The following is a 23,813-nucleotide window of genomic DNA, read 5'->3' as shown; positions in this document are numbered from 1 at the left end:
GAGTAGCCAATTTGAAGGGGCTCCCACTGGCCAAACAGGAGACAATTTGATTATCAGAATAAATAATGGTATTATCTGATTATAACCTATTGAAAAATAGTGATTTATGAGCCTATACTGATAAAATAAATAAACAAATGAGGGACAAAAGTAAGTTCTTCTTTACAATAGAATGTCAACTAATAAATGTGGAAGGAATGATGGAGTTAGAAAATCCCCATTTGACAACCATTATTGTAATAATTTATTCAGGAAAGAATCATCAATGGATACTAAAACAACTGGGTGAAAGTTTGTTGAAAAAACAGCTATTTACATAGTCTCAGTATAACTCCCTATAAAATATTTATCATTTAAAAAGAAAAAACAATAACTTCACAGTGGAGAAACCTTGCAGATACTCTATTAATTATGTTATCGAAGTTAAAAATCACCAGTAATGGGACAAACTGACTTTGTGCGCCATCTGATATGAAACACTGGGAACACCATATCTTTTGTGGTGTTCCTGCCAAAAATACATAATTGATTCTAATCATGAGGAAGCATCAGGCAAACCCAAACTGAAGACAATCTATAATATAATTGCCCTCTCCTCTTCAAAATTCCAGTGTCCCAAAAGATTTGAGGAACTGTCCCTGATCAAAAGAGATTAAAGATATATGACAACCAAAGCAATACTTGGTCCTGGGTTGGATTTTGACCAAAAGAAAAAGTGTTGTTGCTCTAAAGGAAATTAGGTTTTATCGTATCCTTATGCATTCCCTGATGTTGACAGTTGTACTATAGTTATATCGTTGGTTCAGAATATATAGAGAGAAAATGAATGGTAAGACAAGTGTAGTACAGTGTTAACAGTTGGGGAATCTGGGTATATCAGAGTTCCTTTTACAATCCGTGCAATGTTTCTGTAAGCTGGAATTGTTTTCAAAATAAAAGAAGATTTTAAAAAACTTGCCTAGAGGGGCCAGCTCGGTGGCTCAGGTGGTTGGAGCTCCATGCTCCTAGCTCCAGAGGCTGCCGGTTCGATTCCCATATGGGCCAGTGGGCTCTCAACCACAAGGTTGCGGGTTCAACTCCTCCAGTCCCACAAGGGGTGGTGGGCTGCACCCCTTGCAACTAGCAACGGCAACTGGACCTGGAGCTGAGCTGCACCCTCCACAACTAAGACTGAAAGGACAACAACTTGACTTGGAAAAAAAGTCCTGGAAGTACACACTGTTCCCCAATAAAATCTTTAAAAAACAAAAAACAAAAAAAACTTGCCTAGATGCTCATCACCTTCAGGATCAAGTCCAAACCAGGCTCTCGGTCTATACCCCTTGCTTAACTCGTTAGTCTCACCTCTCAAGGCCACTCACGCATTGGCCTTGATTTTCCAGCAATAGTGAACTGTTCACAAAATACTGTTTCATTCTTGCATGTTCTCATATATGCTGTTCCCTCTGCCTGACCTGCCTATCTCTGATTGCTTGGTGAAATTACTATTTCTTCAAAATCCAGCTCAGGCATCACTTCACCCGTTAAACTCTTGCTAACCTCCTCAGCTCTAACTAACTTCTGCCTTCTCTGTGTTACCTCTAAACCAGGTACAAAATGCAATTGCTAATATGTAAGTACGTACAGATGCTAATGAGTTTAGTTTTCATCTTCACAAGGACTCTGCGGAAGGTACTAGTACCAACCCCCGTTTCATCTCTGTAGACCAAAGTCACATAACCAGTAGGTGGCTGAGCTTGGACTTCCGCTCACGTCTGTCTGACTACAAAGCCCATGCTCTTAACTACACTACTCATTGCCTTTAATTTTTCATCTGTCTCTCCTACTAGACTGTGACTTCTTTGTGACAGGAGGATTTATGTCTTATTGTTTCTCTACATTCCCAACCTTAACCCTATCACAATGCTTGACATATAATAAATGCTCATTAAAACTTTTTCCTTCTTAAGTTTTTTATAAATATGAATTACTATCTCAAATACACACAGAAAAAGTGTGTGTGTGTGTGTGTGTGTGTGTGTGTGTGTGTGTGTGTGGAAAGAGAGAAAGAGAGAACATACTCTATCAGTCAGAACCCAGCAAAAAGCAGATGACACACTCAAGCTGGGTAATTTGAGAAGAACGGAGAGTTTAATAAACAGAGTATTATATAAATACTAAGGCATGGGCATGTCTTGGCAGCTCGAAAGGAGCAGCACAATAAGAGAATTAACAATGGGGCAACATTTCCATTCCTGGGCCTGAAGGAGGAAGGGGACTGGGAAAATACCAAAACCCAAAATGAACTGGATGGAGAGGGCCTAACAGAAGTTGCAACCTTTGCTTAAACCTAGCCAGTCCAAGGCCATCCTAAAAATCAGTAATCTGGGACCTCATTATCCTCCCTCCTTCCAATAAGGCACACATTGATCTACAGTAGACCATAAAAATCAGCCTCCCAGAGCAGAGGGCCGGATTGAGAAGGGTGGAAAATAGATCTGGAGGGGCAAATGGAAGGTAATCCAGAATAACGTACCTACCACTCATCTTAAGAAATGGAATATGGCCAGCACAGTTGAAGTCCTTGGTGTACCCCGCCCTGATCACGTCCGCCTTCTTCCTCCTGCAGGAGAATCATTATCCTAACGTTGGTGTTTACTGTCCCCACGAATATCTTCAAACTTTAATGGTGTTGTACTGTGTGTAGTCTTCAATGTACCCTCATCTTTCTTCATTATGACTGTGAGATTCATTCCTGTTGATACTTTCACTCCAGTTTGTTTATATTCTCTACCACACAGTAGTCTATTCTCTGAATATACCACACTATATATATATTGTCCTGCTCATGGGGGCAGCTCAGCATGGAAAGTCAGAGCCTGATGGGGGTAAGGTGGGATACCCCCCGGAGGGACAGACCAATGTGGGGAATCAGAGCCTGAACACCGTGAGTCCATGGGGAAGGGGGCAGGTGCCGGGTGTCAGAGCCTGGGCCAAGTGAGGAAGTCATCCAGATGGAAAGGTGGATTCCAAAGGGGGTGTGGGAGGCCACATGTGATAGGAAGAAATGTGCACAGCGAAGGGCAGCTGCAGCAGTGGAGATGAGTTCTGTATGGTCCACCAAGTAAGGATAATTGAAGCCAGTCTTCTCTCTGTCAGAAGAGAATTAAAATATTGAAAGGTAGAAAACTGAAACAAATCCTGTGATGTTGAACTGGAATTGGAGGACTTGGTGTCAGCTACGGTTTTCAATAGTATATAGACAGATATAGACATCAATATAGATGTGGATGTAAGTATACGTGGATATATAAATACATCCATCCTCTAGGTCTATCCACTGAATGAGCCTGAGACCTGCAGCATCCCAACAGCAAGGATCATACCTAGTGCCCAGATCTTGGCTTCAAAATATCAATCTGTGCTAAAAGGAACGCAAATAATGACAATGATGGTAATAGATTATAACCTATTGAATAAAGTAGGAAACAATGAATCGTACTGCTATAAAATGATAAATGAATAAATTGACAGTTTGATAAGGAATAGAATACTTACATGGTTTCAAACTACTTCCCCACAAAATGCTTATCAATTATAAAGGATGAAAATTCATTTCAGAGTTGACAAGTATAAAGGACACCATCTTAATCAAGTACTCAAAGTAAATACCATCGGCAAAGGGACACATTGAAATTGTGCTCCACCTGACAGGATCCAGTGACAAGAATTTATGTCCCTTCCAAAGTTGTATAAACTGAATCCAATCATGAGGAAACATCAGACAAACTGAAATCGAGCAACATTACACAAACAACTGCCTTGGAATGCAAAAGAGTCAAGGTCACGAAAATAAAGGAAAGACGAAAAGAACACTTTTGGACTGAAGGATGCTAAAGAGACATGACAATTAAAAACAATTCATGATGTGCTGAAATGGATTGGATCCTTTCGCTCTAAAGGACATTATTTGAACAGTTGGCAAAACTTGAACAGGTCTGAGGATTAGATGGTAGTAATGTATCAATGTTAATTTCCTGATTTTCATGGTAGCATGTAATATCTCTCATTATGTAGGTGAATGTCCTGGTTGCAAGAAATATGCTCTAAAGTATTGGGGAATGATAGGTCATCAAGTAGGAAATTTATTCTCAAGTGGTTGAAGAAAATATAATTTTTATACTTACAACTTTTCTCTAAGTTTGAGATTGTTTCAAGAAATATAGCCTCATCCTATGCAAGGTATTTACAAAGTAATATTTTACGTATGCTAGTTAATTTTTCTAATGTAGAATACAATAAACTTTAAAATTTTTTAATTATAGGCAGAGCTAGTGCTTGATCTACAGGTATTGTGAAAATTGCCTGACCTACTTTGAGGTGATACTTTGACCTTGACTTAAATGCTTTCATTTTAGCAGATACATATTTTAATTCTACTAAAGAGTGGTTTTACAGTTGATATTAACAATGTAATACTTGTGTATGTTTTTATGTGTATACTCATATGTACACAAAATAACAAAATAAAATGATGGGACCACACAAATGTACATTTCGGCCATGCCACATAAAACATATCTCTGTCCTAATATACAATATCCTTGTGTTCACTGAACAGTGGATATGGCAAATTGTATCTCCCATAATGGTTTTTACTTAAGAAAAGCAATAGAATTAGCATGTTTTGCTAAAACCTGTCTAGAAGTCATATTTCCTTTACTGTGTTGTCATAGAAAGACTTTTCTGCAATTTACTTTTTAAATTAAAAAAAAACAGATTATAACAGGCTGTTTACAATTCTGAGCAATGATGTCTTGTTCTTATTAAATCATAAAGCACTAAATGAATTTTAATAAATGATTTGATTACATTATGAGTATGAATAACAAAATTTCTGTTGGTCTTGATTTACCAACATGGATGTAGAACCATCATCGGGGGAAAATTCTCCCACACTCACCTTACACATAAATGAATAAGCTCTTAAAATATTCAAAATATGATATTTGCATTTAAACCCATATTAAAAATAGACATAATAAATTTTAGTTGATAAGTATTTGTTAGGGCTTTTAAGAGGATGATTTTTATACTTTATAAATGACATCTACTCAATATAACAAATTAGGAAATATAACAAAAAAGTCTTCTTTTACAATACCAATTTTAAAAATACCAACAAGTAGCTTGTTGAGAAATGTGTTAATACCAAGAGGAAGAAATTTAGAAAACCTTGTTGAGAGACTTAAATAAATGGAAAGACACACATATTTATATGTAGAAATACAGATTTTTTTAAAAATGTGTTTTTCCCAACTGAATATACGTTATAATTACAATTAAAATACCAGTGAGATATGCTGTTATTTTAATAGACGATTATTATTCTTATTGTTATTGTTCTGTTGTTATTGAAATGATTTTGAATTTTATTTATTTTTTTAAAAACAGGCAAGGGTAGCTACAAAATTATAGAAGAGCAATAAATTAAAAAAGAAGACTAATTCTACCATACATAAACAATATATATTAGCAGTATAATAATACAGTCCCATGGGACAAAATAGTGTAGAAAGCAGAGTCGTGAAGTGGGGAAAATAGAAATGTCTGAATTCAAGTTCTAATTCAACTCCTACCCTTCTATATATGAGAATTTTCTCACATATGATGTATGATGAAAGTATTACAAATCAATATAAAAGGGAAGAATGATTGAATAAATAATCTTAAGAAAATTAGGTAGCTGTTTGGAAAAAATAAATTTAAAAATGATGAATTAAAGAGCAAAGTAAAAAAACTGAAGATTATAAAACTAGCCAAAGAATAGGTGACAGAAATAAAATTAGATATTTAGAAAACCTCTGATTTTCTAGAATTCCATTTAGAAACTATCGAGAACAGAAGAATAAGTCCAAATGCAACTGTATCTTGTACCATTGAGCATCTACCATATCCTAAGCACTATTCTCGATCCTCAGGATAGATCAGTGAATAGCAGACAACATATAGTTTGTATTCTTGAAGGTTCCAACAAGAATCAAATAAATACATGTTAGGGGTACATAAGTGCTTTCAAGAAAATAAAGAACTGTGTGATACTAGCTTATAAACAGAAATATAAATCGATGGAGTAGAACTGAAAGTCCAGAAATAACCCCATACATTTATTTTAATAAAATGGAAATGCCCATTAATTGATGAATACATTTTAAAAATGTATTATATTTATATAATAGAATATTATTCAGCCATAAAAAGGAATGAAGTACTAATACATGCTGCAACATGGGTGAACCTCAAAAGCATTACGCTAAGTGAAAGAAGCCTCACACAGAAGGCCACCTTTTACATGATTCTATTTATATGAAATGTCCAGAATAGACAAATCCATAAAGACAGAAATTAAACTAGTGGTTTTCAAGGTTTTTATTTAAAAGCCAGTTGTCAGTCTTTTTGTTGTTCCTTTGAAAGTGATTCTGCACCCTTCACCCCCGAATGCCTTTTAGATTTCCTTCTTTGTCTTTGGTTTTTAGTAATTCTTCTGTGATGGTTTTTAGTAATTCTTCTGTGATTTTTCTTTGTATTTATCTTGTTTGAAATCTAGAGCTTATTGACTCTATAGCTTGATATCTTCTATAGGATTTTGAAAATTCTTAATCAGTATCTCTCATTACGTATGTGTTAAAAGTAAACTCCAATTGAGCATATATTCAATTTCTCCTCTATGTCCCATATGATTCTCACGCTCTTTAAAAATATTTTCTATCCTTTCTCTTTTTCACATTTCTGTTTGAATATTTCAGACAACACGCTCTCATGTTAGGAGCCCAAAATGTTATTATTTGGTGATCTTTTCTCCTGATCTTAAGTTCTCTTATTTTCTTAATCATTAAAATAAACACCCCCTCCCCAAGAAGTTGTATATATCTGACTGCCTCAACTATCAGCAAAGAGTCTTCAGATTTTCACTTTATTCTCCTGATCAGCTCCTGGAGTCATAGCTTCCTCTGGTCCAAATCTCATATTTTCTATGCACAAAGATATTCACAATAGTATACTTTATATGAAAGTTAAAACTTAGATCACCCGAAATATTTAATGATCTGAGACTAGGTAAATAAACTATGGAGCCCACATTTAATACAAAATTGTATGACCCTTTAAAATTGTTTGTAAAGGTATGTATTAACATAGATAAATGCTGTTACTATTAACCGTAAAGGGCAAAATAAAGCAATTTTTTACAAAAACAAACAGAAACTCAAGACAGAAACATAACTAAAAAGTATAGAGGAAACATATCCAAATAAGGATAATACTTATCTTTGGATGGTGAGGCAATGACAAATACATTTTTTTCTATATACTTTTCTATATGTTCCAGTATCCCTAATGAAGGTGTGCTTCCTTAAAATGGAAAGCTATTTTAAAATGAAGCATTATTTCTTTAACTTACATACTATGCTACTTATAATAATGTGAAACCCACGTTATTTGTCCAAAATGTCCTATTTCTCTTGAATTCATTACAAATTCTGGATGTTAGTTCAACGATAAAGATAGAGATTTTTCAACATGCATTTCTAAAAAATAGTGTCTAAGAGTTTTGGACTCACAAACCTAACTAACTCATGGGACCATCCATCTTCTTTACTTTTCATAGGAAATGCATGGTTCATTTACAATTCAGCCTCTGAATTAATTGACTCAAATTTTGTGCTAATACAACTCTAAAATGCAATGCCTCAGATAAATATCAGCCAAGCACTGCAAAGTTAAATTTGAAATGTGTTCCACGTTACAGTCTGGTCTCCCTCACTACTGTCTAATAAATTAAAATGGCCAAGTGGCATCATCTGTTAATGCTTTGAGGCAGCAAGAGATATTGAAGAGTTGCTTGAATTTACTTCTGCTGTAATGTATTACAAGACTGTTTGAAGACTGATTACGTATCCAAGTTGAACTAAAAGTGATTTTCCTAAAAAGTGGGCTTGAACACATGGTTTAAAGTAAGCACTATCCTGGTTTTCTATCCTGAGTGCTTGCGATAAATTTTTAAAAAGTGAAATCTTTGAGTAAGCAGAGTTAGACAAATGTCCATAAATTGTGGAATATTCAACATATACATTAACACCAAAGCCACATTGCAGATTCTGAACTTTATTTCTCATTTGAACAGTAAAAGTAATGCATCATCTACAGGCTAACAGGATCAAAACGATGGAGACTTGATTAACCAGGAACATAACTTTTATATGCAAGGAAATAGCCTCTTATTTTCTGCTATGTTCACAGCAACCTTTTTAGCAAAGAGATAGACCCAGGAAAGAAAGGGAAGTGCAATTCTTTTATATCTTTCAGTTTTATATCTTTCAGCTCAGATGACACAGAATGGTTTGTCATGCCTTCCAAGTAGGCGTCAGGAAAGACATCTATACTATACCAAACCAGTCTGGAAATGAAAAACAAGCATCCGTTTGATTTATAAATTTATCAGCTTCTTTTCTGATAGCTTCTTACGAGGCCCTCTACAGCTGCTCTTTCGCACTGCTTCGTGGTACACTCACATGATTTCTGTTGCTTCCTTTCTTAGCAAAATGGGCTTTTTCAATCAGTGCTTTCTAGTTACTCTATTTGCATAGCTTTATTTCTCTCAAAGGAACACACACCACAGAGAATCTAAATTAGGAATTTTATAGTCTCCATTCATGAACGTTGATTTATGGCAGGACTTCACTTCAGCTCTATTCTGGGCATGTCTGACAAAGTGCAAGAGATGAGATCTACAGAAGCTAGCAGAGAAGGCTCAAAGGAGAGGTCAGATGCTATCAAGGTTACAATGTCTTTGTGAGGATGCAACTTCACCCAGCTGTTTTGAGGATGAGCATGACTGTGTGATGCTACTTAATGTCTCTTGATACAGTGTTTCCCCAAAAGTAAAACCTAACCGGACAATCAGCTCTAATGTGTCTTTTGGAGCAAAAATTAATATGATTAATATTATTATAAAATACTTATATATTATATTATACTATTATATTAACACCCGGTCCTATATAAGACCGGCTCTTATATAATATAATATAGTACAGTATAATATATATAATATAATATAATATAATATAATATAATATAATATAATATAATATAATACAGGGTCATATAATACCGGGTCTTATATTAATTTTTGCTCCAAAAGATGCATTAGAGGTGATTGTCCGGCTAGGTCTTATTTTCGGGGAAACAGGGTAATTCGAAAAGCATCAATGTGCAACCTGGATTGCAGAAGCGATCTGCTTTATTCCAGTCTCATCAGTATCAAAATTAATAATGCAACTGAATAATATAATTCAGCCTCTTTCCTTATCTTACATTTAAACCACATTTCTTCTCAAACAGAGTGCATTTAGGCAAGTTTCTTTCAATAATAGTTTTACAACAAGAATATTAGTAATGCATCTCTAAGGATTCTGAAGTAATTTTATATTCATTACTGTTTTCTCCATGTATTCTAGTATTTTTACAAAGATTGACAGGATAGGCTTCCAAATCCTTGTTATTTCATATTATTTAAAGCATTGGTATTATCTATAAGTACTTTATAATTTGCAAAAACTGAGTAAGACATTACCATTAAATATTTTTGGAGAGCTCTCTAAAATGTCTGATATTAGTGAACTTGCTCTTCTAAGGCTTCCATCCTCTCTTAAAATAAACCAAAATAGAGGTCTCCAACAAAACCATGTTATGCTCCCAATAGTCCCAACATTCCCTTGAATATTGAAGGAAAATATTTATGATAAAATCTTTCTTTATGTTTCACTTAGGAAGAAAGCATTTGATGAATGTGTGAGATTATCAAAAGATTCTTTCTAACTAACACTGTTAGTGATATTCCAAGATTGAAATGCAATCAGCATCTTTGTGGGATATTCTGACTTACTTGAAGAACTGGATACTCTCTCTCAACCCAGAAAACAAAGGAACAGTTTATAACATACAGGGATTTTATAGGATGCGGGCAGAGATCTCTTGCCCGTGGAATCAGTAAAACAAAAAAATATTTGTGTTCGTAATATTTAGAGACTGGCTTATATATAAAGAATCTTGCCCACACTGTGTAAGATTACATTTGTGATGACAGGAGATTTGAAGGGCAGAATGTTGATTCTGGGGGACAAAGAGCTTGCTAGTGGGGGACAAACTGATCTATTAGTTTACGAGGGCTGCCTTTACAAAACACTGCAGACTGGGTGGCTTAATCAACCAAAGTTTATTTTCTCACATTCTAGAGGCTAGAAGCCCATGATCAGGTGTCAGAAGGTTTGGTTTCTTGTGAGGCCCCTTTGCTTGGCTTGCAAATGGCTGCCTTCTTGCTATGCCCAGGTATGATCATCCCTTAGTCTGTGTTGTCTGTGTTCTAAACTCTTATAAGGACAGTCGTCATATTGGATTAGGACCCATCTACACGACCTCGTTTTACATAAATTACATCTTTAAAGTCCTTATCTTCAAATACAGTCCCATTCTGTGGTGCTGGGGGTTAGGACTTCAACATATGGATGGGGGAGATGGAGGGTGCACAGTTCAGCCCATAACATTGGGAAATATGCTATTCTAGATCTATCAGAATCTAGATCCAGGAAATCTGGAAGCAATTCACAGTATTTCCCAATTGATGTTCTTGATTATTTATATGGTAATTCTAGGAGGTCCAAGGAAAGATGCCCCAGCATACAAAAATATTTGCATATATGGCCACATAGGAAGAATAAAAGTCAATTATTGCTGTAATGTATCAATCTTTAGTAAAGATCAGTAAAGATTTACAGAATTTTCTTCCCAGGGCCTTTGTCAAAGTTTTTTTTTTAGCTCACTTAATACCACGGTCCAAAGCATTTACGTGGTTTGAACATCTCAACTACATATTTACAAACAAATTTACAAGTTTTATTCAAGAAATGAACGGATGCTTACATGACATATTTGTTTTAATAGGCTAACTACTATAACAAACAAATCCCTACAATAAATTGTGTTTCTCCCTCATGCAAAGTCTAGTAGATGTTCTTCTAGGCAGTTCTTCTCCAAATGGTCACTCAGGGAGCTAGCCACTTCCCTTCCATGGCACTGCTATCTTAAATATGGGAATTCCAAGGTTTCCATGCAAGGGGAATAGAGCATGAGGAAGGCACACCTGACACTCACCTCCTTGACCTCAATGTGAGGCACATAACTTCAGCTCACATTGGTTGGAACCAGTCATATGCTCCTACCATGTTTCCCCAAAAATAAGACCTAGCCAGACAATCAGCTCTAATGCATCTTTTGGAGCAAAAATTAATATAAGACTCGGTCTTATTTTACTATAAGACCGGGTATTATTATAATATAACATAACATAATATAACATAATATAATGTAATACCAGGTCTTATTAATTTTTGCTCCAAAAGATGCACGAGAGCTGGTTGTCAGGTTAGGTACTATTTTCAGGGAAACACGGTACTTACATTCAAAGGGACTGGAAAACATAGTCTGTGGCTGACCAGCTGCTTCCCAATAACAACTAACAACTCTCCACTTTGAACACTGAATTGGAATCTTTGGGGGCCAGCTAGCCACCTCTGCTATGCACAGCAACTCCAATTCAGTTTCTTTAAATTCAGTTGAATTGGAAAGGCAGTGGTTAAAGACCAGACTGCCCAGCTAGAATTCTGGCTCTGCTGCTAACTGGCTGTGTGACCTTGGAAATATTGCTCAACCCTAACCATCTTAGCTTCCTCATCTGTAAAATGGGAATTTTATTCAGAGCACACTGACAATAAAGCATTTGGAACAATGTCTGGTCCACAGTTAGCACTGTGTTATTATTTTTAATATTCTCACAGAGTCTGGTGCTACCACAACTCGTTTTGAAGTAGGCTCAGAAAGGATCAGAAACCCATAGCCCTGGCTGCAGCAGAGATGACCCAGGTGTAAGAGCTCTGCCCAGCAAAGGTGGCCATGACTGAATGAATGGCCCAACATTCTCTCTTGCAAAGGCTGAGTATATAACACACAGAGTAAGTCAGCAGTTTACTGTAGGGGTAGAATTCGAAAAAATGAAAAGAACAAAACCAACCAAACACCCAGAGGAAAGGCAATGATCAGAAGCCAAGAGACAATAAAAGCTAAGAGAAGTCAGAAATCATAAATGGCAAGAGCTAAGAAAGACAATGGAGGGAAGGGAATAGCAGCTACAAAGATTAGCGGAGTCCCACGATGGTGTAGAATTTCAATAGGGATCCATGGTAGCATGAGAATACAATGGCATGAACTTCTAGGATGCTGAATGGCCTTCTAGATTCATTCTAATGGGGAAAGAGGGTCTGACTGTACGATATTGGTCTTCCTCACCTTAAAGCCCCATTACTTAAGATTTCCTACCATGTCATTTTGGCTTGTGATTTGAGAGAAGCTATCATGACAGCCACTGTGATTAATTTGAAACTTAGAAGTGATCTTGGTACTTTTTTCTGGTGATGTGAATATCAGTTCACAGACACACATGTACAAAAAATATACATCAAGAAACTTCCCGATTCTGAGCTCTATCACCACCATTCCACCAGGCGCATGGAAATTTAACGTGGTTCATTCTTGGAGCCTGACCCCCACCTACCCAGAGTTGTTCATGGTTCTAGAATCTTATGCAGTGCCAACACGTAAACAGGTAGGGAAAAAGGCCCACTGGTCATTGGTCATCTCTTCACAGCTCTGACCATGCTGGTCTGCATTGTCCCTCCGAGTCCAGCAGCTCTCAGCTGCTTCTACACTAGGTTTGCAGCATGGATATTTTTACCAAGGCTTAGAATACCATGCCTCGGGTCTCATGTACCTTGCAGCAATTCCTTTCTGGAGTCGATCTTGCTTCCTCCCTAGTAATACTACCTGAAAGTATGATTCGGGTTCCCATGTTCAAAACCCAAATCCTTTGGCCCCCATCAAGCCTGCAGAATTTTTTTTTCCCTAAACTGTGGGAAGTCCTTTTACTTCAACTTTCTCCAAGTCATTTTGTCTCTACCTGCAATTTCTCTCCTCTACTAAAGATTAGCCTTTTGAAATAAAAGCCAGAAAGTTTTCCAGGCAATTTCCATATCCATCTTTACTACACACTTCATTTTGATGAAGAAAGCACAGACTTGGCTACGTACTTATCTAAGAGGAAGGGAAAGGGAAAACTAAAGAGAGGCAAATATTTCAAATATTTCAAATTATTTCAAATATTTCAAATATTTTTGTTCTCATTCTTTTTCTTTTTGCCTTAGATACCTGGAAGCTCAGCTTCAAATTTTTATGCTCAATACACAGTAATTATAGATCCTTGGAGTTAGAATATTAACTAGCTTACCTTTCTTAAATTCTGATTTCCAATTGTCATTCTCATGTTATTAACTTCATTAGGTATGCCTTGCAAACAAATACATTTTCCTACCTGTTCAAATCAGTATAGATTTTTTTAAATGGATAAATTTTATTGCAGCAGTGTGGGGTTAGCTAGGATCCAGCAGGTTACAGGAATAAAAACATACTCAAGTTATTAGGACTCAGGGAGCCAGAACGTGGCTTGGGAATGGGAAAGCCTGTCATGGTGTCCAGCAAGCACTTCCAGTGACTGTATAAGCTTCCAATGACCCCCATTGTATGTCCCATAGCATGATGTGCTCCATAACAGACTCAGCTACTCCCTTATCTGATTGTCCTGCTCTGTGTCAGAGGCCACCGATAAAGTGACTCTCTTCTTTTTCTCACCTGAAGGAGCTTATCTTTGCTCCTCTTAGCGTCTCCTTGTTCTTCCTTCTGCTTATAGGCTTCTACTAATCACCTTTTCTCCATCTTTGTCTTTCAGTTTTAGCCTTTGCTACCATTTGACCACCTTGCAAAGAAAGACGACATTCATAAGACCAATTAGATATGAGTTTCCCCATTTGACAGAGTTTTCATGATAAATTAACTCACAAGTGTTGGACAAAATAGGTTATTGGCTTTCCTTGGATCAGATAACTGCCCTTGTTCACATTCATTATGCCTTAGGTGACAAGGTCGTTTTATAAAAGAAGACAATTCTATGCAGAAGTGAAACTATAGGGAAGAAACTCAGAAGGAGGTATGTGCAGACAGGTATACTAAGGTTTAACTTGTTCAGTATCGCTGTTAAAGGTAGGGTAAATAAGGTAAATATTGCTCTCGGAATATAAATATATCCTTTCCCTTTGGGTATAAAACCCCACACTGATTCATGCAGACAGGGTTTTTGGCTCCATGATCTCTATGAGGCAATGACCAGAGTCCAGATTGGTACAATTCCCAAAGTCTGGGTTATTTAGTCTTATTTAAGACCTTATATGTGGTAGCCTACAAAATGAGGTTACTTTCTATTTGTCTCTAAATTATTACGACACTAGTTCCCAAGTGCCCCCCTTCAGATATTCCCAACAGGTCTGATGATGATTTCTGATCTCTAGATTATTTTATATATCCATTTGTCCAACTTCCACTAGCTTGTAGATACAAATAAGGTCACGTTAAAAGGAACAACCCAGTAATCAGCTCATGGGCCCCCTTTGAAACATCACCTTCTTGAGGTATTTAGGTATTTTCAGGGGTCTGATGTGCTCACAAACACTTTGACGCAGCAACCACCAATCATATACCACCTGCACTCACTGGAGCCTGGAGCTCTCCCACTAGCACCGAGTTCCCCTAGCAGCATCTGGCCCTGCTTTGCTAGCCTGGTGACTTCCACTGGCTTCTGCTGATGGTCAAGGAAAGCTCTGGGTCACTTGACAGGCCCTGCAGGCACACCAAGCTCTCTGCAGACTTTGCTGGTGTTCCGCAGGGAGGCTCAGCCTCTGCTCTGCTTCCACAGGCACGGCAGATTTTACTGGCCTCAGCCACTGCTCTGCCTGCCAGTCCCACCGAGCACCGCCACACAGGCACTGAAGGAAGATGCTTCTTTTCCTCTTGGCTTCAGTTCAGACAGAGCATGTCGGTGTCAGCCTTCAGTGAAACAACACTTTGCCTTTTTACATACAGTCCTTTCTCTCCTGAGGTCCCAGACACCCACTCAGGGGACTTGTGAGAATGAGCTAAACGACAGTCACCAAGCTACCCACAGAACACTTCTCCTACTAGGGCTGTCTTCCAAACTCAGATCCATTGTTTCTGACTTGGTCTTTCTTCAAGGCCCAGCCTATCTGTTTTCCAGACATCCCTACTCACGCCTGAAACTTACCTAATTTCAGATTGAGACTCCCTGCTGTGCTTCAGTACTATTTGGTACGTACATTGTTCTCTCTCAGTCCTATCTGCCAGAATAGAAGGAGATCTTCAAGTAGTGTTCCACAAATACGCTGTTTCCACAACTAAAATAGAACCAAGGCATCCCTATAGACATTGGCAAGTGATAACATAGTGGCAGAAAATACTGTAGAGATGAGAAAAACAAAACCTACCTCACGTCAGAGCCAACTGCTTACTCTAATATGTGTAATCAATTATAGACTTGCCAGATTTCAGCAACTTTGCAGAAATTGTTGCACAAATAATGAATCATTGAAATCCAGAATCTTAGAATAACTTAGAAAGCTGTCAGTACTTCACCGTACTGAAGAACAAAGAAAATAAAGACCAAACGTATCATGATCACGCATAGAAAGTGACTTGATTTAGTCACACAAAATTTGCTTAAAGCAAAATTTTTTATCCAAATTAAAAAGAATAGAGAAAATAAAGTGAAGTTTTAAGCTAGTTTTGTTGAGAAATGCCAAAAACATTTATTAGGGATTCAAGAAGAATTTACCATGAACTAGATAAAAGTTAACTGTAAATCTTATTATAATAAATCACTAATTGATTAAAGTGTTTTATTTCATACTGAGTTTACATATCTCTTAGGTTTCTGTAGCCTTGGTTATTTCTTTGTTTGCTTTTTGTCTGTTCCATTTCCAGAAGAGCTTTTTTTGTTTTAATATTAAGCAATCCAAATAGCCTGATAATGAAGGAGAAGATGAATGACTGACATGTGTAAAAGGAAGAATGTTTCCCTTAAGTGTTTTGGCCACTGTTCTTGCAGCAGCATGGCAAAGTGGATAGGAGTGCATGCTAGAGCCAAGCAGTCTGGATTCAAATTCTGACTGTGTATCTCTTAGCAATGTGAACCTGTACGATGCACTTAATTGCTCTGTGCCTCAATTTCCTCATCCGAAAATGGGATAATAGTGCCTATCTCATAGGGTTCTGGTGAGGATGAGATTTCACATGTAAAGGCCTTACAATGTTGCCTGACACATGGTAAAACAAAAATGATTTCTATTATTATTCCTTCAACTTATGTATGAATATTCCATTTTAAGAAAAAACAAACTCTAAATCATTTTGGACTTTCAAAATTATATGCAATTAATTCGTTTTACATAAGCTGAAGACTAAACTTCAAGAAATTTTCAGGATAGAAAATGTCATGCTTGCTGAAGAGAACAAAGTTATCCAGGAAATCTCAGACGAAGTAAGAGAATTCTGAGGTTTGGGGGAAATCCTGGTGACAAGCTAGTACCAATGGGCAAGGCAAAAAGCAGAGCTGAGAGATCCCAAATCACAAAGGGACTAAACAACCCCAAAACAAATATCACCAATTGACATACCACAGGTCTGGTCACCATATGAATTTGATCTTAAAAGATTTCAACACAATGTTTTGGGCAACTTTTCCCCTATGGAACGATTTCTTGCATTTCCTAAGTGGACAGTATAAACAGACACATTCCTGAGGCTCTCTCTAATGTGTATCACCACTGACGTGGTTCACAATTACATGCAAGTTCAGACAGAGACGAACAGAGTCTCACATCAAGCTCACTTGTGTGAGTTTTTCTGCTCTGTTTCTGCGTTATGCTTGGAGATGCTTGCCTGGCCAGCTAGCACACATACAGTTGCTGCCACGATATAGAACTTCCCCACATGAATGCGATTGTCAATTGATATTTATCATTATACTTAGGTTGCAGTGGTTCCTATAGGACAGTTCAGAGGGAAATAAAACCTTTCTTAAACCCATGTGTTACATGTTTCTTGAAAACGGAAGATACCATTCTTCTTTCTTGTGGAAAAGAATATTTTATCATACCCTGGCTGCTTCACACATTCATGCAACCTACCTTCCATGTAGGTATTTTGTCCAGGCCTATGCTCAGAAACTTTGCTTACACTGAACCGTATAGAAAGTCATAACAACTATTATCTTGGTACCGATTTTTTAAAGAATAAAGATGTCCAGGACTGACTTCAAATGAATGCCTGTAGTATTTCATTGTTAAGAATGAAATTGGCAAAAATAAAATAGAAAAAAGGAAGAAAAACTTACAAAAACCAGAAAAAAATAAATTAATTAAAAACAAATGACATTGGCTATTTGTTTCAGGTAAGTAATTATTGTGATAAGAGAGGAGACTGTGATTCTAGTATGAATCTGAGGTGGGCACTGAATTTTTATTAAACATATTTTCAGTATTTATCTTGATGAGTTTGCTAAGTTTTTGCTTTAACTGTTTAATGTCCTCATTTTTATATATAACACATACATACAGGTGATAGGCTTTTAATAAATGCATTATTTTGCATCGCTGAAATAAATCTTACTTTGCCATGATTCATTTTAAGATACAATTGGTATACTTTATTTTGGAATTCTTTTTCCTCTTTTTCTTAAAAATTTAGGTACAATTGACATAAAACATTAGTTTAACTTCAGCACAATGATTTGATATTTGTATGTATTGCAAAATGATCATCACAGTAAGTCTAATTAACATCTATCACCATATATAGTTACAATTTTTTTCCTTGTGATGAGAAGTTTTCAGATCTACTTTCTTAGCAACTTTCAAATATGCATAAAGTATTACAAACTATAGTCAACATGCTGTATATTATATCCCCTTGACTTACCTATTTTATCACTGGAAGTTTGTACTTTTGATCCCTTCACCCATTTCTCCCACCTCACCACCTCCCTTTATCCTATATTTTTAAGTGACTGTTTCTATAGATTTAATTTTAATTTTTGTTCTTTGTTTGGCTTTGATGTCAGAATCATGTTAGCCTCTTAAAATGGAGAGGTTTTTTTGTCTTTTTATGTTTGCTCCAAAATATCTAAATATAATAACATAGTGTCTACTCTCTGAAATCTAATATAATTTATCAAACAATTTGGGCTTTTTGTTAGGGGGAGAGTTAACTCTTTGACCATTTTCTCCATTTCTTCTGCTGTTACTGGTGTATTTAATCATGACTCTTCTTGGCTAAATTCTTTTTAAAAAATTTTTGCAATAAAGTTGTATATCACATGTTCATGTAATTTTTAAAAATCTCTTCCTGATTTTTGGTTACAGTCTTTTCTCATTTCTAACAGAATGTATTTGTTTTTTCTCTCTCTTTTTTGTTGTAATGTAATGCCATCAGTCTGAGAACGCCTGAGATAACCCATCTGCACAATAGGCATGGGCTTGTCAATAACACCTCTCCACTGGCCATGACTCGCCAGTTCCTGGACAGTGCCTGTATGAGTGGGTGGGTACTGCCTACATTTGTTTCTCTGACTCTTCTCATTCAGAGCTTCAATAGTAGACCAGTCCCCTGCTCTCTGACACAGTCACAGATTCTTTAGATGTTAATGCTTTCTATTTTACAGCCCAGTCAGGTGTGTCTAGAAGCCATTCTATTTAACATGACTTTATCCATTATTGGATTTTTCTTTTCATATACAAATAAGATTTTCTGATTTTTAAAATCAATACAATCTGGTTATGAAACATTTAAATATTCCAAAACAGCATAAAGAATGTAAAATTGACCAAAGACCCATAAACCAGTTCAAACCACCGTTAACATTTTGGTAAATATCCTTCCAGATCACACTTAACTTAAAAAAAAAAAGTATCATATTATACATGCCTTTTATATAACCTACATTTTTGCTGAACAATATTCTATAGACATGTTTCCATGTCAATAACTACAAATCTATGTCATCACTTTAACATGTATGTATTATTACACTGTATAATATTTCATCATTTATTTGTATTTCATTTTCAAGTTAAGTATCAGAGGAAAATCTTATTCCCTTATTCTAAATTATTGAATGTTATCTCACCATAATCCCCCTTGAGCAAATACCCATTTTTGTTTAAGTTTATCATGTGCCAGGTCCTTTGCTAAGAAACTCTATATGCATTAGCTTATTTCATTCTTCTTATAAGGGCAGTGAGACTGGAGTAAAAATCTAAATCACAGACCATATTCCAGGTGACAAAGCACTATAGATTTTCCAGAAAAGGTAACTTGTTTTCAAAGCACTCTTGAACATATCCATTGACTTTTGGGGCTGAATCTTCACTTTCAGTTCAACTAGGATTTATTGGGCTCCTACCAACACTGATTTGAGACCTAGTTTCCTCACCTAAAAATGAGATAATTGGATTAAATGATTCTAGGACTTTTTCCAGCTCTGAAATATTTGATTCTGGGTAGAAGACACTGTGACAGGTGGGTTTGTGTATTTTCGGGGGAGGGGGAAACAAAATGATTGTAAAATGTCCCCTACAGTCAAAGAGTTTATAATAGATCAGAGAAGTCAAATATGTAGACAGCTGTTAATAAAGTATAAATTTTACATATATATACTTGATTATATATAATACCATGTTTCCCAGAAAATAAGACCTAGTCGGACAATCACCTCTAATGTGTCTTTTGGAGCAAAAATTAATATGACTGGGTATTATATTATATTATATTATATTATAAGACTTGGTCTTATTTTATTATAAGACCAGGTCTTACACTAATTTTTGCTCCAAAAGATACATTAGAGCTGATTGTCCTGCTAGGTCTTATTTTCGGGGAAACGGTATATATTATACCATATATATATAAACTTGATTATATGTAATATATACATATATATATACACCTGCAGTAGTCCAAGGATAAAATTGCTGTAGATACACACAGAGAAATCATCAGCTCAATGCTTAAGTATGCAAGTTTCTTGCATTTCTTTACATTTGTACATTTCTCCCTCCATATTGTCTTCATCCTAGAGCTTGTTCCCTCCTGGTCATGAGATGGCTGCAGCAGTTTAAGCATTTACATGCAGACACAACTTCTAGTAAGAAAAAGACTATCTCTTTTTGGGTTCACTTTCCTATGAATGAAGAAATCTTTCTACCGGTAGAAGCCCTCTAGTGGACAACTCCATAACGCCGCATTGACCAGGTTGGGAGTCTGGGAGGGCTGCTAAACCCAACACTGGAAAATAAATAGCTTAGACCAGTGGTTCTCCACCTGGGGTGATTTTTGTCCTCCAGGGGGCATTTGGCAATATCTGGAGAAATTTTGGTCACAAGTTGGGGGAAGGGTACTACTTGCATCTAATAAGTAGAAGCCAGGGATATAGCTAAACATCTTAGAACACGCTGAACAGCCCCCACAACCGAGAATTGCCTGATTCCAACCCTGTGCACTGTTGATGGGAATGTAAATTGGTACAGTCACTGTAGAAAACAGTATGGAGGTTCTTCAGAAAACTAAAACTAGAACTACCGTATCATAGCAATTGCACTTCTGAGTATATATATGTCGGAAGGAAACAAAATCACTGTCAAAGGGACACTTACATCACCACACTCACTGCAGCATTATTTACAATAGCCAAGACATGAAAGCAACCTAAGTAACCTAAGTGTCCATCGATGAATGGATAAAGATGTGACTCACACAGACACACAGACACACACACACACACACAATTCAGCCACCCCCAAAAAAGAAAACCCCACGAAATCTTGCCATTGATGACATTTATGGACCTTGAGGGCATTATGCTAAGTGAAATAAAAGTCAGGGAAAGATAAATACTGTGGAATCCAAAAACAAAAACAAAACCAAAACTCACAGAAAAAGAGATCAGATTTGTGGTTACGAGAGGCAATGGGTAGGAGTGTGGAGGGGAATTGTATAAAGGTGGTTAAAAGGTACAAACTTTCAGTTATAAGACAAGTAAGTACTGGGGATGTGATGTAGAATATGATGATTATAGTTAACACTGCTGTATGGTATACTTGAAAGTTGCTAAGAGAGTACACGCTAAAAGTCCTCATCACAAGGAAAAAATAATTTTTTTGTAACTATATGAGGTGATGGATGTTAACTAAACTTATCTGGTAATCATTTCACAATATGCGTTTGTTATTATGCTCAAAACCTCAAACTTACACAAAACTGTATGTCAATTATATCAATAAAACTGGGGGGAAAATCATCTGACCCCAAATGTCAATAGTATGGTGACTTACTGACTTAGACTAATCACTTGGGAGGGACCAGTGCTAGAGACTCATCTACCATGATCTCTACAATAACCTTGACTTGAAGGTTAAATTTCTAAGCGCATCCTTTCAGTTATGCCTCCCCTTCCAACTTCCTACCCTGTGTTCTGTGCCTCCACTTGTGGCTGGAATAAGGGGATATATGAGAGACACTCAGTAGGACCACATGGTTAGCATGGAAAAAAGCAGGTCACCAAAAGAAGAGAACTGCTGTTACCAGAAGGAGAAAATTGAGCAATATATCTAAAGATACCTTCTACAATAAAATAGTGAGAATGAAGATGAGAGGGGATATTTGAGACTATCAAAGAATTGTTAACACCTGATAATTTACTAGACGTGGAGGAAAAGAGACAGTCATTAGAGGGATGGTAAGGTTTGTAGAAAAAGAGTGACAGGAAGATGATTTTTCATTAATCAGGATAAAGAATTGAGCAAACATGTTTGGTGAGGTAGAAAGGACATTAGTACTGTTTTGACTTCATTTACCTTCATCAGCTTTCATCTGGAAACCATTTTCAGGATTAATTTTGTTTGGCTGTCTTTGAATTTTATAATCTATTCAATAATGACAAGTGTCACCAACTTTGTTAGTCTGAGATAGGGAGATTCCTGGCCCGCAGGTCAGCTATCACATTTGTGTTCCAGGGCCCTGAATTTGCAGGCAACACACAGCCAAATTTATCTTTCTGAACTTTCCTTTTAAATATAACATAGGGACCACATCAATCCCATCTCCCTTGTTAAGGGACAGTTGTTGTTCACGCAGAATATAGTGCAACCACTTAGTTTTAAGTTTCTTGGTTAAAATCACAATCCAATTGTGCTTCCCTAAATTTACACCTACCGTGTTTCCCCAAAAATAAGACCTAGCCAGACAATCAGCTCTAATGCGTCTTTTGGAGCAAAAATTAATATAAGACCCGGTCTTATACAATATAAGATATTATATTGTATTATAGTAAATATAAGTAAATAATTTACTATATTATAGTAAAATAAGACCCATTATATTATATTATACTGGGTCTTATTTTTGCTCCAGAAGACGCATTAGAGCTGATTGTCTGGCTAGGTCTTATTTTCGAGGAAACGAGGTAGGTAATTTTTATTGAATTTTATAATTTCTACTCATTATTCTACCCTGTTTGGGCATTTCCCCCTGAATTATTAAAAAGTCTAGAAACTTACTCGGTCCAAGGATGCCTGCTCTAATTCCAAACTGCTTAGCTGCTGAAGACAGAATGAGAGAAGTGGACGACCAGTTCACTAACAGCCCTAGTTGGGGGTTATGCTTTTGTCTATTAATATAACAACGATAGTCTTACTGATCCAAATGGGGCACAAATCACTTTAGGTTTGGGCCCCCAAAGCTATAGCATTTTATCTTACATTTGGGGACACGCTGTCCAAGACAAGTAAGACAAGTAAGACGTGAAGTGGGGAGGAGAAAAGCTCCCTTGTGAGCCACATGCTGTGCTCAGAGAGCTTGGTTCCTATCCTCAAAAGTCCCCTTTTTTCACGTTGAATTCCTAATGGCTTTGGTGTCCTTTACTGCCAGAAAGCATTAGTTGGGACCATCTCAATCTATTAAATAGATTCTAATAAATTGGAATATCAAAAGAGGAGAGGTCAAGGTCTTGGTTCCCTTCTACCCAGGAGACTCCTTGTTTCTATGAAAATTTGAATATCAAGAGGCAATAGGAAGGGCAGCCTTTGTCAAGCTACAAAATAAATGGTAAGGGGTGCCTAGGTTCTTTCATTTACATAACTAAAAGCAACCACTCCAATGATTCTTCTCAGAAAAAAAAAAAGCATCTGCTCTAAAGTCAAATTGTGTCTCCACTTAGAGTAGCAGCTGGCAATTTTTCAATTTGTTGAAACAAATATCAAGTTCTACCTCACCCAGAAACATTACACTTCCTCATTCTATTCTCACTGGGGAAGTGTACACATCACTTTGTATCATGCCTTGCTTTTATCTCCCAGAATCACTTAAATTTACCCCCACCTCACTTTTGTTATTATTTTTGAAATTATTGGTTACAAGCCTGTCTCAACAATCTAGGTCTTAGGAATATTTGAACTATCCCTAGCCAACTTTCTCTTGCCTCAGATTCCTTGAATCACTTATTTTTCTTTCTTATCTATCTAGACTCCTCCAATGCACTCTGTGACCTTACTAATGTACCTTACCAATTTCATCAGCGTTGATATTATTTCTCTTGCAGATACAATAGGTCCTCGAATAAGTGTTTTGTTCAAAGTTGTTTCATTATAACATTTATGAGAAAAAATAATCGATTCCCAGCCAGGGCCATGGTCTATGTGGAATTGGCATGTTCTCCCCATGTCTGCGTGGGTTTTCTCCAGGGACTCTGTTTTCCTCCCACATGATGT

This window comes from Rhinolophus hipposideros (assembly GCF_964194185.1).
Source record: "Rhinolophus hipposideros genome assembly, chromosome: 1".
Classification (NCBI taxonomy): domain Eukaryota; kingdom Metazoa; phylum Chordata; class Mammalia; order Chiroptera; family Rhinolophidae; genus Rhinolophus; species Rhinolophus hipposideros.
The sequence above is the reverse complement of the archived record's forward strand: the minus strand, read 5'-3'. Positions refer to the sequence as shown.